Source organism: Topomyia yanbarensis, chromosome 3 (assembly GCF_030247195.1).
Source record: "Topomyia yanbarensis strain Yona2022 chromosome 3, ASM3024719v1, whole genome shotgun sequence".
Classification (NCBI taxonomy): Eukaryota; Metazoa; Arthropoda; class Insecta; order Diptera; family Culicidae; genus Topomyia; species Topomyia yanbarensis.
The window spans coordinates 44,295,511-44,312,582 of NC_080672.1; the positions used below are offsets into that span (position 1 = coordinate 44,295,511).

The window sequence follows — 17,072 nt, forward strand, 5'->3', positions numbered from 1 at the left end:
TACTCTTACTATGAACTCTAAATTGATTTATGGTCATGGTCCCAGGTCGGTAAATGCCGAACTCTCATCTTCACACAGCTCCAAAGATGGCGTGGGGTACATTTGTACCCCAGTGCAACGTTCAAGGGTTAATCGGGTTCGATCGCTTACTACAAATAAAATGACCTGATAAGCAAGAAGATTTGGTTCAATATGTAACATTCGAAGCTAATTGGTTATATTCAAACTATATGAATGGAATATACTTGATTTATAATTAATCCAAATGCACTAAGAAATTGAATATTTAGCACTAAGCAGTGTAGTCTTACGTCTACAGTTCGTGCAACCCCACAAGGCTGTCGCTTGTAGTTTTTATAAATAGCTGATAGATATAATTGATCGTGCAGGAGCTTTTGATTCCTAATGTCATGGTAGTATAAAGTCCACTCTCCTTACGTTTTCCATTCACAAAAGATCAGAAACGTTTTGGGTTCCTGCTAAGGTCAAACTGAATTTACAAAAAGGTGCCTAGAGTAAAGGCATCAGTTTAGTAGTAGGATTCCCCCGATAAGCAAAGTGTCTGAGCGCAGCTGCGCTTTGTCGTTTAAATTCACGGAGTCATCGGTTGCACCAGAGCGCTTTTAATCTTGGATGCGGTGCAGAGACATGTATTTTGAATATATCTTTTAGAAAAAATGAAAATATTTCTGCAGCATCATTCTCACTAGAGTTGGGCGGCTTCGAGTTATTGGACCCAAAACCCAAACCCTACCCGAACCCGACGGGTTTCGGTTCGGGTTCGGGTTCTATAAATTTGAACTCGGGTTCGTGTCGGGTCCGGGTTTTTGAAATTTTAAACTTTCGGGTTTTTCGGAAGTTTTTCGAATTTCGAATTATCGGATTCGGGTCGGGTTCAGGTTTTGAACAGATCACACCCAACCATTTCTTGACACTTCGTGACACGAATGGATGACACATACAACCGTACTAAATTATACCACCTTTGAATCGCTACAATGTGTCATATTTTATGATGCTCAAATATTGTATTTTGTATTCATTTATTTATTTATTCATTTATTCATTTATTTATTTGTCAGAAAAAATGGGTTCAAGCAAGTAGAAATCTACGGGAAGGAGAAACAATCTATCAAAGATGGGACTCATATGGTAATGGTAAACGAGCGCCACTATCATATCAGTAGTACATATATGAATCAAGCACTTTCTGTCAAATTGTCCCCGGACCGTTACATGATTCCTTCGTGAAAATACTCGAATTTCTACGATCTTAAGAAATTTATCGTAAAAGTATAGTGTGTTCTGTTCAAGCCATGAGCGGATTTCTAGAAGTTTGGTGTCGTTCTGAGAACTCCATTGGAGATATCGAAGCATCTCTACTGGCGCGCATACCGCCCTACGTAATGATGTGACATCATTAGTCAGAAAATCTTGATTGACACCCTTCGACACAAGTTTGACCGTACCAACCAGTAACGCGGATGACGTCGTGTAAACTGTCGAATACGATTTGCCAATTGACAAAACTTAATTTGATACAGGTAATAAATTATACAAAACTACTCTTGCAAGAATGGTTTTCGATAAAAAAAAAAACCTGTTTTAATCCACCTAGTGGTGCAATTGTGCCTTTCTCATTTCTCTAAACTATGGCACGAAGGCTTTTTATGTTTAACATAATTGTGGAAATGTCCATTACATTCTTAGTACACTTTGCACTTATACACAATGGCATGCCAGCCACGAACTTGATGCTACGTGTCGACGGTGAAACACTTGAAACAAAAAAATATCATACTCCATTAGTCTAATCAGCATTAGATCAATGTTATCTGCTTGCTAACTCATTTTGTCATGCGAGGGTGGGTATGTGAGGAGGGCTAAAGTCCCATGAACGTACGACTCCCCAGCTTAAATTGGTATGCTTTGTGATATAGTGGTGGTTTAAAGATGCTGGGGTTGAAAGGGAGGGGTATGAGGGCTGGATGGGGTGGTGGTCTGAGGGGTGATTTAAGGAGATTTTTAAAGGAGGGGAGTGAACAGTAGAGGGGGGGTGTAACCCCTCTCCGTAAACCATCAACTACGCCCCTGTTAAAATTCAGAAACCTTATGCGAGTCGAAAAAAAAATTAGGTTGAAGTTTTTCAGAGTGATTGCATAACCTTTCTATATGAGAAAGGCAAAAATGTGCCAAAAACCAAAAAAATGAATCGTCGTCAAATTTTTTTTCGAGTTTGCATCAAATCTCGACGTTTCATGCACCTTGAACACATTTAGCATCAAAAATAAAAATTCTATTTTTAATTTTTCCTATAGTTTATATGAGAAATTTCTGTGTGGCCGCACTCTGAAACCCGTAATTCCGGAACCAGAATTCCGATCGATCCAAAATTCAATAGCAGCCGATGGGAAGGTTGCACCTTTCCTTTGAGACTAAGTTTGGGCAAATCGGTCCAGCCATCTCTGAGAAAAATGAGTGACATTATTTGACACATACGCACATACATACACACCCATACATACACACATACACACACACATACAGACTTTTTCCGATCTCGAAGAACTGAGTCGAATGGGATATGACACTCGGCCCTCCGGGCCGGGATTAGGTTGACGTTTTTCAGAGTGATTGCATAACCTTTCTATATGAGAAAGGCAAAAAAATAAGAAATTTTGGTTTAGTACGTCGTGCAAGGTTGTTTGAATTTGTCATCATTGTGCCCCTTGTTTCCTCATGCGTTAGCCGCCGGTTTATCCTACTTTCCGGTTAAGATATCTACGATTTATAAGTTTCTCAGAACATTAAAAATTCGACCGTCAATAATAGTAAATATAAATGCCAATTCCTCTCGCCAGTAATTCGTTTTGCCATAGGCATATAACTGGACGCGCATGGTGTTACTACAGGTTCGAGTGATACTATAATTCTTAAATCAGCCAGCTCGGCTGCCTAAAATTGAAAATCTTCGAGATCTTTGGTTGATGCTCTGTATTAACAAGTCCGTTTCAGATCGGGTTTCTCAAATTATAAATTTTCGGGTCGGGTTCAGGGTTTTAAATTTTGAAATTATCGAGTTCAGGTCGGGTTCGGGTTTTACAAAATTTTCACTCTCGGGTTCGGGACGGGTTCGTGTTTTGCAATTTTAAAATGATTCTAAAATATTCGGGTTCGGGTTTTTCTAGTTTTAAAATTTTGGGCTCGGGTCGGGTTCAAATTTTTCAGTTTTCATGCTCTCGGGTTTAAAAAAATTTAAACCCGATCATCTCTAATTCACACTGTTCGCGTTGTTCAGCATCGTCACCTATTCGATAGTTTGTAGTGACTGGTTAAGTCCGACATAATCAGTTTTTGTGAAATTGAATATTTACCATTAACTATTGATATTTACCAAGAGTTTTTCAAGACCATTGTCGCGACTAATTTTGTGTTTAGACGATATTCGAATTGAAACAGCGACTAGAACACCACCCCTTGATTTAACGGAAATAATTTTATCACGATCGTTGCGACATATCGTAGACCCAGAACCGAATAACTATTGCGAGTTTATATCGTCGTTCAGCCATGTTTCTGTCAGCACAATAATATCCATTTAAGACCTACATTGTTCGTATCTTCATAGGAGTTGTTTAGAATAGTATAGCCTAAAATTTCTCCGAAAAAGACCGTTAACGTAAAAGCGGTCGCCAAATTCAAGGGACCAATTGTTAGGCGCACGAATGATAATGAACTGACCTACCCATTCTCGTCAACTGCGGTTGAAGATCAATTAGAAAATCAAGTCTGATCCCAATACCTTGGATTAAGATTTAGCAAAAAATATACCTCGAGGTACTGACGAAGCTCGATGGATGAAATCTATGGGAATTTTATGTAAATCCTTGGGCTCAAATCTTACATGGGTTCTGTTCACGACAAGGTTCCTAGAAGATTCAGGTTTGTTTCCATCGATAAGTTCACAAAAAATGATTTGGCAAGAAATCTGTTCCTTTAGCAAGCAAACCTGCGTTTTTGTAACGGATAAGAAAAAAAACCAAGTTCCAGTTACGTATTGGCCAAATCTAGCCATAACAACAAGAACGTACTACAATCGTTCAACGCCAGGGGAGTCAATTCGTCTGAAAGGGGCTGGATACGCCCAATTGTTACCGTACAATAGAAAAAATTTGAACGACAACTTGATTCATCTGTTCGTGATGATCAAGAACACTGTGTACATGAACGACGGCGAAGGTATCGCAATCAAGAGAGGTGGGATCAATTTAATATGAGATTAGAAATAACTTCAATGACATTCGAGTTACGAGAAAGCGACCAGCTCGATCAATAAGTTACTTCCTGACCCTGCGAAAGATAAGGCTCAAAACATGCTTTTTATTAGTCCTCAGAATAAGCTACGTACGTCAGGTCACCGCGAGTCAATATTGTAAGTAAATGGGATATTACAGAAAGCTCTACTACTACTAGAATGATCAAAATCAGTAGTAGTATGCATCACTTCTAAAATATTAATATAGTGAAGGAGCATATATTCCTTGTTTTGACGACATGCCTTTTTCCTTTTTTCAAGATTTTTAGGAACGTATTCAATGGAAAATAGACAAATACACCTTTTATTGGACACACTGAGAAAGGATATGTCCTCAAGCAGGAATCGAACCTGCGATCTCCCAATCTCTAGTTGGGTGCGTTAACCACTACGCCATCGAGAAATTGTGATGATGTCATCACAGATTTCCAACAGTATCGTGATCAATACCAACCAATAGACACATCTACCCCCAATACCAACCAATAGACCCATCTACCCCCAATGCCTCTTATAAGCAAATCGTCACTGCTCCTTCTCATACAACATTCACTCGTTATCTTTTTTAGCTCCAGTGGATCGCATTCAGATTTGAGATATTATTATCACTGTTTGCTTCCCACTAGCTAGCTCAGACACCGCCAGACTTTGGTGTTGAAGAAAGCTATGGGGAAGTGAAGGAGGAAAATGAAAACACCCTTCTACCATATAGCTTCTGGCTGAATAATGGGGAGGCTCGTGCCCCTACCTTGAGCGACCAGTAGTTGAATCGTGAATTAGCCTTGTGAAAATTTACTATTTTATCACAAAACAACATCAAATAAGCATTTTAAAGATCAGAAAAAGATAAAACTCCACTCACCATTCACGCTAATAAAAATAACGTTCTTGCATTATCAAGCCACCAGCATAATCACGCGATGCTTAACCACAATCGCCGATTTATGCCACATCGAAACCGCCTTTCGATAATAAATCGACAATAACGATGACAAATCACACGATAAAACATGTTTTGATCGGGTTCCGTTTAGGGTCTAGGTTTCACCAAAAATCGATCAAATGTGCGTAAGGGTAGGTAGGTACTCATAATTGCGGGTGGTTGGTTTAGCACCGCCCGCAAAAGGCGCATGGATGGGACACGCACAGAAGCAATAAGACAGCAACAGAAACAGGTAATCGATTCGAAACACGGCAACGGGCTAATGTTATAGCCACTAAACCTTTTGCTAATTGAGCAAAGTATCGAGCTAATGGGAAACAGTGTTCAAGTCTGTAGCTGAAAAGTGTGAAACTTTAAATGCTTTCTTCGGATATTTACGAACAGAAACACCCAATTGCATTTAATCAAATGAAAAAATATGAAAATAACATGTTTACTGAAATTATCACAATTTCACAAATGCCCCCTATTGACTGCAGCATGATCCTTGTGACGTAAATAGCACTCCTAGAGGGTGTGCTCTTAATGGCCCATAATTCAATATCGACCGTTGATTGCTATGTTGCCAAAGCTACTTTGAATGTCCTTCTCGCTCCTTACGACGGGCAGCCAATACTCACACTTTCCTTTTCATTTCACCTTGCAACCATAAACCGAAACATTCCTTTCCCCCGCCGCAACAAGCCACATAAATCGAAAAAAAACATTAATTTGTTAGTGGGGTTACATTTATAAAAATGACATTTAAATTGCTTATGGCTGGTGGAAAAGTTTGGCAGGGTTCGGTTGGAGTTCGGGGTAGGATTGTGGCCACCGGTACGCCTCCTGTCACGCTTCAACGATGACTGGTGGTTGCACGTGCACACAAAATGATAACGAAGTAGACAGGTAAAAGCGCGTTTTCGATATTTCTATGTTGGAGGGTGGATTGATTGCATGTACAAGGAATCACCCCAAACTGCCACTCAGGGGCCTCAATTGGATGTGAGCCGGTGGAAATTATAGCGGAGATAATTGACATAATGAATTAAAAAAGAAACGAAAGAGAAATTTTTGGGAGCATGGAAGCAACGAAACTCGAACTTACGCTGTTATGTAGAACGCACCGAGCACACCAATCACGCATAATGGGTCAATAAATAACCCCTGCCCTGTTTGGGCTGCTATCACAAACTGCCGGCCGGTTGGTAATGGAATAGAAAATGAGCCGCCGTCGACATTTAGTGCCAAAGTTTTAAAAATGTATGCCTCATTCCGAAGGAAACAAAACGTGTTTACGTGTCCATCAGGAACCTTGGCAGGATTTGGGTTCACTCTGTTGAGGGTAATAATATGGTATTAGAAAACCTCAATTTCGTTCAATTAAGAAATTTGTCAACATTCCATATCAAATAAGGTTATGAAATTCATCTTTACCCTTTTAGCGTTGACCGTTTTACCAGTTAACTTTTACCTTTTACTTATTACTTAAAACTAATTTCTTTTACCTTTTGCCTTTTACCTTTTACCTTTTACCTTTTACTTTTTACCTTTTACCTTTTACCTTTTACCTTTTACCTTTTACCTTTTACCTTTTACCTTTTACCTTTTACCTTTTACCTTTTACCTTTTACCTTTTACCTTTTACCTTTTACCTTTTACCTTTTACCTTTTACCTTTTACCTTTTACCTTTTACCTTTTACCTTTTACCTTTTACCTTTTACCTTTTACCTTTTACCTTTTACCTTTTACCTTTTACCTTTTACCTTTTACCTTTTACCTTTTACCTTTTACCTTTTACCTTTTACCTTTTACCTTTTACCTTTTACCTTTTACCTTTTACCTTTTACCTTTTACCTTTTACCTTTTACCTTTTACCTTTTACCTTTTACCTTTCACCTTTTACCTTTTACTTTTTACCTTTTACCTTTTACCTTTTACCTTTTACCTTTTACCTTTTACCTTTTACCTTTTACCTTTTACCTTTTACCTTTTACCTTTTACCTTTTACCTTTTACCTTTTACCTTTTACCTTTTACCTTTTACCTTTTACCTTTTACCTTTTACCTTTTACCTTTTACCTTTTACCTTTTACCTTTTACCTTTTACCTTTTACCTTTTACCTTTTACCTTTTACCTTTTACCTTTTACCTTTTACCTTTTACCTTTTACCTTTTACCTTTTACCTTTTACCTTTTACCTTTTACCTTTTACCTTTTACCTTTTACCTTTTACCTTTTACCTTTTACCTTTTACCTTTTACCTTTTACCTTTTACCTTTTACCTTTTACCTTTTACCTTTTACCTTTTACCTTTTACCTTTTACCTTTTACCTTTTACCTTTTACCTTTTACCTTTTACCTTTTACCTTTTACCTTTTACCTTTTACCTTTTACCTTTTACCTTTTACCTTTTACCTTTTACCTTTTACCTTTTACCTTTTACCTTTTACCTTTTACCTTTTACCTTTTACCTTTTACCTTTTACCTTTTACCTTTTACCTTTTACCTTTTACCTTTTACCTTTTACCTTTTACCTTTTACCTTTTACCTTTTACCTTTTACCTTTTACCTTTTACCTTTTACCTTTTACCTTTTACCTTTTACCTTTTACCTTTTACCTTTTACCTTTTACCTTTTACCTTTTACCTTTTACCTTTTACCTTTTACCTTTTACCTTTTACCTTTTACCTTTTACCTTTTACCTTTTACCTTTTACCTTTTACCTTTTACCTTTTACCTTTTACCTTTTACCTTTTACCTTTTACCTTTTACCTTTTACCTTTTACCTTTTACCTTTTACCTTTTACCTTTTACCTTTTACCTTTTACCTTTTACCTTTTACCTTTTACCTTTTACCTTTTACCTTTTACCTTTTACCTTTTACCTTTTACCTTTTACCTTTTACCTTTTACCTTTTACCTTTTACCTTTTACCTTTTACCTTTTACCTTTTACCTTTTACCTTTTACCTTTTACCTTTTACCTTTTACCTTTTACCTTTTACCTTTTACCTTTTACCTTTTACCTTTTACCTTTTACCTTTTACCTTTTACCTTTTACCTTTTACCTTTTACCTTTTACCTTTTACCTTTTACCTTTTACCTTTTACCTTTTACCTTTTACCTTTTACCTTTTACCTTTTACCTTTTACCTTTTACCTTTTACCTTTTACCTTTTACCTTTTACCTTTTACCTTTTACCTTTTACCTTTTACCTTTTACCTTTTACCTTTTACCTTTTACCTTTTACCTTTTACCTTTTACCTTTTACCTTTTACCTTTTACCTTTTACCTTTTACCTTTTACCTTTTACCTTTTACCTTTTACCTTTTACCTTTTACCTTTTACCTTTTACCTTTTACCTTTTACCTTTTACCTTTTACCTTTTACCTTTTACCTTTTACCTTTTACCTTTTACCTTTTACCTTTTACCTTTTACCTTTTACCTTTTACCTTTTACCTTTTACCTTTTACCTTTTACCTTTTACCTTTTACCTTTTACCTTTTACCTTTTACCTTTTACCTTTTACCTTTTACCTTTTACCTTTTACCTTTTACCTTTTACCTTTTACCTTTTACCTTTTACCTTTTACCTTTTACCTTTTACCTTTTACCTTTTACCTTTTACCTTTTACCTTTTACCTTTTACCTTTTACCTTTTACCTTTTACCTTTTACCTTTTACCTTTTACCTTTTACCTTTTACCTTTTACCTTTTACCTTTTACCTTTTACCTTTTACCTTTTACCTTTTACCTTTTACCTTTTACCTTTTACCTTTTACCTTTTACCTTTTACCTTTTACCTTTTACCTTTTACCTTTTACCTTTTAACATTTGAATCTTAACTTTTACCTTTTACCTTTTAACATTTGAATCTTAACTTTTACCTTTACTCTTGCTGTGATCAAACAAAAAATTGTTATTGAAAACAAAAGCATTTGGCAAATAGTCACGACCAACACCACCGCAGACTCATATCCTCGCTGACGTGTGGCATTGGAGGATAGAAAAAGATATATTTCCCCAGCAACAACAAACAGTAAAATCTGCTTCACAGCAACTACTTGAAAAGCCTCTTATTACGGAGTAGGGCAGGACCTTCCCCAGAAGGTACATATTTCAACTCAACTCCCTGTTCACCTGTGTATTACTACGGGGAGGGGGTCCGCAATTTTCTCGCAGTTTTTAATCTATTCTAATTAATTGTGTCCACTGTTGGGTGCCGCTAACACGCAGCTACCGGTTCCTCTCGGATGGATGGTAACCTGTACACCGAGAGCGTGACCAGGGAGCTGAGCTTTGCTTGCTTGCTTGTAGGTTGGTTGGTTAGTACAAGGGATCCTAAAACAAGAAACCCAAGCTAGACTAATGGCAAAGGTTAGGCTGGCATCCACTGCGTCACGAGGGTTGCACGACCCGACCGTGGCTCTGGGTGTACCACGATGCCGCCGCCGCTGCCCGGGGGCCAACCGAGAGAAAGAGCCCCTAACAAAGCTCACGTTTCTATTTCCATCCTTTTGTGTTATAAATTGTAATTAGGTGTCGGAGTGGTGCTTGCGCTTATTTTCTACTTTCCGAGCTCCACCCATCATCATGTGCTCCTCTCTGGCATGGAATGGTACCGAGGACTATGCATGCTGGTCGTTTAACACGTTGTTCTTGTCCCGTGGCACCCAAGAATCTACTACTATCTAGTACTGAACATGTCTGTCAACCGTTGCCGTCTCGCTTTTGATAATTTTTTCTCTTTCTCTCTATGATGCACTGGAGACCGCAGTTCAAAGGATCCATGATTCCCTCAGCTCGCGGCAGCCGCAATTGTGCTGGTGCCGACGTGATAATGTGTACAACAGTAAGCAGTTTATTTTATATTTCGTTTCGCAATCTGAATGAAGCAGTTATGAACATGCTACATAAACGAGCGAGAAATTGAAAAAAAGTTATTTATTGGTGAGGTTCATAACTTCTGCAGTGGAAAGATGAGTTAGAATGAATTATTTTTCTAGAATGGAATAAGTATGTATTCCCAAGTTCCTACCCGTTTATTTTTGATAATATGCCCGAAAATTTCATGTAACAAAATGTTTCAATGGTGAGGTTGAGAGAGGCCGGTGGTGGTGAGGCGAAGGAAATCATCATTCATAACACATATAATGTGCAAATATGCCATTTTACGGCTTAGTGATTGTGTGTTTTTATAGCACAGAGTATAAAGAGGTTAAGTGTTAACCAGATTATTTTTCTAGAAGCTTTAGGGCTTTAGTTATCTGTAGCAGTGGAAGAGAAATTGACAGGCCCAAAACAAAATGCAACCTATGACGAGGATTGAGAGCGGTTGGTGAGTGATAAAGCATAGAGAATCTCTATAAACTCTGTAAGCAGTAAACGGATAAAAACTTAATTCCAACAAATTGTATTTTATATGGGAGTGTGGTTCGTTGATATTTCTCCGAGTGCGTTGGGCATATTTAAACTTACCCGAACTGCTTCATGTTCAAAAATTATTACGTTTGTGCATTTGAGGCACGAACCTCAAGAAGTCAGAAAACACTTGCATATTTGAATCATTTTGTTTTAATTTTTTCGTTTTTTACGATCTTTTTTAGGGAAGTGACGCACTCTTTACGTCAAGTGCCAAATCGATGTGCTTCGGAATAATGGTTGCATCTTCAGCGGAATCTGGATGAAGATCCAAAAAACCCACACAGATTCTAGTGTCATGAATACTTTTGTTCGACCAAAGTTGTTGTAGATCGCAGCTACTACCTATCTTTCGTTACGATGATACTTGATTAGAAATAGCGATTAGCACACCACCACCCCGTTTGTTTTCTGTACTGGTTGGGTCTCGGTCGCTTCGCTAAACCGTGTATCTTGGGCCGAATCTCTGTTATTTTATTAAACAATTAAACGTCAAGAATCCAATTTAATCAACACCACTTTTTTATTGTTAACTACGTTAGAAGATTCTTTGAAACACTTGATTGATTTGAAACTTCAATTTTTTATTATTTGACTTTCTGGAATTTCATTATAAATTCCCAAAATCTTGATCCTCGTTTTCCAAGGACTTGCTTTTTTCTTTCGTAATTTCCAACAAATACGTTTTTGCATCGTGATTTTCTGTGAACGCAATCTATTGCAACTTCATAATTTTCCCGGCAATGTACTTCCGTCACATCGAAGACCACCGGATACAAATTTTTCACGAATAGCCCACGCATTGCGTTTACTGCTGCTGCACTTATATTCAAAAACCGTGCATGACTTACATGTTCGCACCCGCCTAAGCAGTCGAAACGACCAGATTCACATGGGTTTTGATTCGAGAGGGGCTTGAAAAATTGAAATTGCACAAATGTATTAATTCGGATGACTCGAGATAGTCACTAAAAACTGAAAGAAATTTTAAAAAGTCCTTAGTGAAATCAGTTCCAAAACTAAGACTACAAAAATTAAAAATCCTGAAAATATGTTATTTGTTTAAAAGGTTTTGGTACATTGATGAATTATTAATTTTAAATTTGATTTTAATTGTTTCTTTACAAGTTACAATTTACTCGTATTACAACAATGGATATTGTTGAGGTTTAAGCATTTATGGACTAACCGAAAATTCTTGACGATGCTAGAAAAGATTACACGTTTGCAAGATCAAGACGCCATATTGCTAAAAGTAGAAAAATATCAAGAGAATGTCCGAACGAAGAAAAATTTGCTATAAATCTTCTGATCCGGCAGGCTATTTGTAGATGCGAAGAAACGGTTTAACTCCTATTTTCTTGATCTGGCGTCTTGGCACTATTGCCAGTTCTGCGACATCACGATAAAGCAATTTTATAGACTGGCCTTAGCACGGCGGATCAGAGGTAAGGCGGTGTACCCATGAGTCACTCGTCGTATGTTTGAGCTCCAGACAGGCAGATTTCTTAACGATCAGTAAGATCGTAGCACTAGCCCTGCAATTGTCCTGTACATTAAGAATCGGCTATGAAGTCTGTCGAAAGAGAAGGTCGTTTTTTGCTACGGAAGAGTTTTATTTTGCTACATTCAAGACGTCTGTGGACTGTCACACAATATTTTCGGCAATATTGTCAGACAAGTGGAAACAACTATTTATTTATCTGTTTAAATATTTAGATTCTTCTTCTGATCCTAATTTTTAATTTAATTGGCACTTTTTACATCACTGAGCTTACAAATCAAAAATATAATAGACTGATTTTCGTTGTTCAGAAGACTTTCTAGATCCCTGAATCAATGGCCAGCAAATTTCAATGTCATATTCAAAAACATTCCCGTTGTATTCTAAAATATGTGCACAAACACTACAGACTTCTTTAAAAAGCAAGAATGAGAATTTTGCTCTATTAACCTAGAACAATCTTCCAAAACCATTGGGGCTGGATCAGGTTACCTAGATTAACCTTTACAGTACCTGGTTATAATTATTCTGAAAAATTAAATTTTGCTCTCATTTCGTCAATTTTTTAGCGTTCGAATCCGTCGACCGGTTCCGGAATTATTCGGAATCCCCGCTGGACTCGTCCGTCACCCGGCATCCGTGCGTGGTAACGGACCAGTTTTTTGGAAACATCTCAAAAAATGGAAGCATATTTTTTTAAATTGGCCTGCATATGCCAATATTCCATTGATCCTTCACAATGGACATGAATTGGCCAACGAAAATCTGTTTCGGGAATATCTTAGAAAATGTAGATACTTTTCTATCACTCCAGCTTTTTGCATTCATAGATTTATTCGAAATGCGAAGTTCTTCAAATCATATGCTACTACAGCTCCTTCAACCTCGGTATAGCCATTCCGGTACCGGTTCCGGATGGAATCAAATACGGACATTTAATGACGTATTAAAAACCAAAATGGCAGTTTCCGGTTACTACAAAACAGTGAAAACTATCACCAATATGTATGTCATTTGAAAGTGAGTAGCAAGTAGAAGACCGAAATTGGCGATTGACGCCATTTTGAAAACCAAGATGATGGCTTTCGGACAACACAAAACAGTAAAAACCATCATCTATATGGGTGTCATTTGAAAGCGAGTAGTGAGTAGACAACTGAAATTGATTATTGATGCAATTTTTAAAACCAAGATGGCCGCTTCCGGTTACTACAAAATAATGAAAACTATCATCAATATAGGTATCATTTGAAAGAATGTGATCAGTAGAAAACAGCAATTGGTTTTTGATGCCATTTTCATAACCAAGATGGCGGCTTCCGGATACCAACTATTAGCATTACATTCCGAAATTTACACTAAACCCTATCCAATGAATAACAATTTTTCTAATGTTAGAATATTGTTTTCATATATCTATTGCTAGTATCCATGATTAGTGGCTAGCAGCTGGATATAAACAACTATTATTTTTTATGAAACAGATAACGGAACAAAAATAATCCAAATTTTGTGCAATACTTCGCTTATAAATTTCAAGACCATGTACAGAGTTGCATGAAAATGAAAACGATTAGGATAACCTTCTAAATTTGTGAATATAGGATAACCTTCTAAATTTGTGAATATATTCAAAATCACGCAAAAACCAGTTCTCGACTCCGTGAATAACAAACTGAGTTCCGTGATGTTGTTCACGTAAAAATAATAAGATCGTGCACAAAATTGCACAATTCTTGAACTACATCCTGAATGTAAAACCGTGTTTTATGATTTTTGAAATTATTTCGCGCGAATCATGAAAATGAATAAAATTCCGAATTTGGTGCAATGGTTCATGAGAAAACATTTTTCTGTAAATTTTATTTCAATTTTGCTCACATTTCTCTAGTTTTTTAACAATTTGGATGGAACCAGCTTTAGAAGATATGGAATTTAATCCAGTTTCTGTGTATATAGTAACGTTCAAATCCGTAGACCGGTTCCAAAATTAATCCGAATCCCCATGGAGTATATCCGGCATCCCAGTGGGGTGCCAGATGAGTTTTGAAGAAACATATCTTAAATTTAAGTAGTTGTTTTTTGAAATGCGCTACATATGACGATTTTCCATTGATCCTTCACAATAGACATGAATTAGACCAATCTTGCCCACCGGAAAACTGTTCCGAGAGAACCTTAGAAAATGTATATACTTTTCTATCATTCAAGCCTTTTGAATTCATAAATTTTTACGAAATGCGAAGTTCTTTCAATCATACTGTCCTGCAGCTCCCAACCTATGGCCATTCCGACAGTGGTTCCAGTGACATCAAATGAGGACATTTGACGCCATTTTGAAAATCAACATGGTGGCTTCCGGTTACCACAAAGCAGTGAAAACCATCATCAATATGGATGTCACTTGAAAGGGGGTGGTCAGTAGAAGACAGAAATTGATTTTTGACGCCATTTCGAAAAGCAAGATGACAGTTTTATAGATTTGAGTAAATGAAACCTTCCAGGATTTCCAGCATACTTGACAACAAATATATTTATTTCAGAAATCATACAATTACTTAATGCTGATTACTGATTTCTTTAAATTTACCTATTAATTACATGTATGACACTACCAAAATAACTAAAGCTATAAATATGGATAAGATTCGTCATTTCAACATCAGCTACTTCCAAAACATGAAAGAGAGCACACCGCACTTGCTTCCCCTTTGCCGAGGAGATTTTCTTTAGATTTCTGTATTTATAACTTAATGCAGGAATCAGAGAAATATTCCTATGAGACTTTTGCAAAAGATCAGAGCACAATTTCTTAAGCACTTGAGTGTATAGAGAAGATGGAAGAGGTGCTCTTGAGTCGAAGTGTTTTCCCATAAAGAACTGTTTTCCAGAAAACCATTCCCCAATATTCCAAAATGTACTTTTTCTCGGAAAAGCCTTATCCAGAATAAAGCAACGCCCAGAAGTTCATTTCCCAGATATTTCACAAACATTTTTGATAAGATGGGGAAAGCACCCATGTTGCTTTGAATTGGGCAAAATCTTTATGAAAATCAAAAATCATATTCAGATGAAGCAGCATTAGCAGCATTAGACAATAACAGTATATTTACATTTTTTTAATAGTATAAACATACATATAGGACGAATTACAGAATTCAGCACAGGTGTGTTTTTGACAGCCTTTTGGCAACAACCATAGAAAGCAGTGTTATGTAAGTAAGGTTAAGTGGTGACGGTAAAGATAGATACGTCTACCTTTATCAGGACACATGATAGTGAACTCGGGTGATTCGTAGTTATTCTGCCTAAGCTCGACCCTCATTATCAGAAGGCAAAAATTAAGCCCGCACGATATTAAGCCTGTTCTAATGACCCTGCCACTTCTAGTTTTCCGATCTGTTTACTTCACATCCTTGCTCTCACTTGAGTACTATGGCTCTAAGTTTCATAACTTTCCCTACCCAGTAATCTCTAGCTAATTGAATGTCGTTAAAACGTAAAAAAGTTAAGTGGTGAAACAAAAACTTACCGAAGTCAAGGAGCTGATGCAGTGTAAGCTGCTTAGGATGAGCCGCCGAAAGCGGCGGCCCCTCGCAAGCAAACTAGTTATCCATTCACATACCCGATTATCTCGAACATTGGAATTCTTTGAATCTTTATGCCAAATAATTCTTTCGAATCCGATGTCACAAACAGGCTGGGAGTGTCATTGGAGTTCTGTATGAAATATCCAGTTTGGCTTGAAAGGCGGAATTATCGATGTAACCGGGACCATCAACCAGGAACGTCTTCATTATTTTTTCCGTCGTATGAATACGATAAATGAAGCGCATCAAATGAGAAGCCTTGATCCGTGTCGGCATGTCTAAAATCTGTAAATAAACATTGCTTAACTCCAAAAGTTGATCAAAACAAATGGTTCAAAAACTCAATTCAATTCAGTGTTTAAAAGAAGGGTATTTATTTTATAAAATGTATTCATATTACAAACAATCAGTACCAACAATTCCTGAATGAAATTCACATGTCTTTGAAATGTCTGACTCGATTTTCTCAAATGTATTCTCAAATGAAAGCTTCAGCATCCCTATTGACTGCTAATAAATTCCATTGGAATCGGAGTTCTGGTTCCTGTGTTGCGTGTTGAAGTATGCGGTTACATACGATATCCCCGTATAAACCGGTATAAAAATTATATCTAAATAATGCAAACTGAAATGAGTTCTAAATTGCTTAAAATTACTGGTCTTGAGCACCAATTGTAAGCCAAATTCTTTTTTCTTTTTTTTATTTATCACATCTTCGATATATATATATATATATATATATATATATATATATATATATATATATATATATATATATATATATATATATATATATATATATATATATATATATATATATATATATATATATATATATCGTACAGATTACACTTAATTCTATTGCTAGTGTCAATGTTAAAAATTTCTTATTGCTAACTTATAATTAGATTTAGTGGTATGAAAGTCATAAACTAAAACAGTTTCGTTGAATCTGCTACAACATCTGTCTAGCCGATTGTTCTGGCCATATGCTGTGCGGTGCCTGGGAATCCACAGAAGCGGACGATTCCTTATATCACGAGAGGGAACAAATAGATGAATCCTTGAGAGAATGTCGGGACAGTCAATATTGTTCGACAACATATCGAAAATGAACATTCTTTGCAAGAACGTGCGGCGAGACTCCAGTCGGCTACTTTGAACGGCGTTGTATGGCGCCCATACTTGTACAGCATACTCCAAAGTGCTCCGGACCAGTGCGCAGTATAAAGATTTCAGTGAGTAGAAATCCACAAAATCAACAGCGTTACGTTTTAGAAAACCCAAGGTTGCAAAAGCCTTCGCCGTTGTTGCAGTGA

The 17,072-nt window shown here is 36.8% G+C and overlaps 1 protein-coding gene and 1 non-coding gene across 2 annotated transcripts in view; one reads left to right on the forward strand and one right to left on the reverse strand.

The window, feature by feature from the left end:
• The window catches only part of LOC131692337 (protein amalgam-like), a 402,252-nt gene that overhangs the window by 261,239 nt on the left and 123,941 nt on the right, over positions 1–17,072 (forward strand). The window lies entirely within an intron of this gene.
• On the reverse strand, positions 4,646–4,718 carry Trnas-aga (transfer RNA serine (anticodon AGA)). The gene has a single exon. It is a non-coding gene; the product is annotated as a tRNA-Ser (tRNA).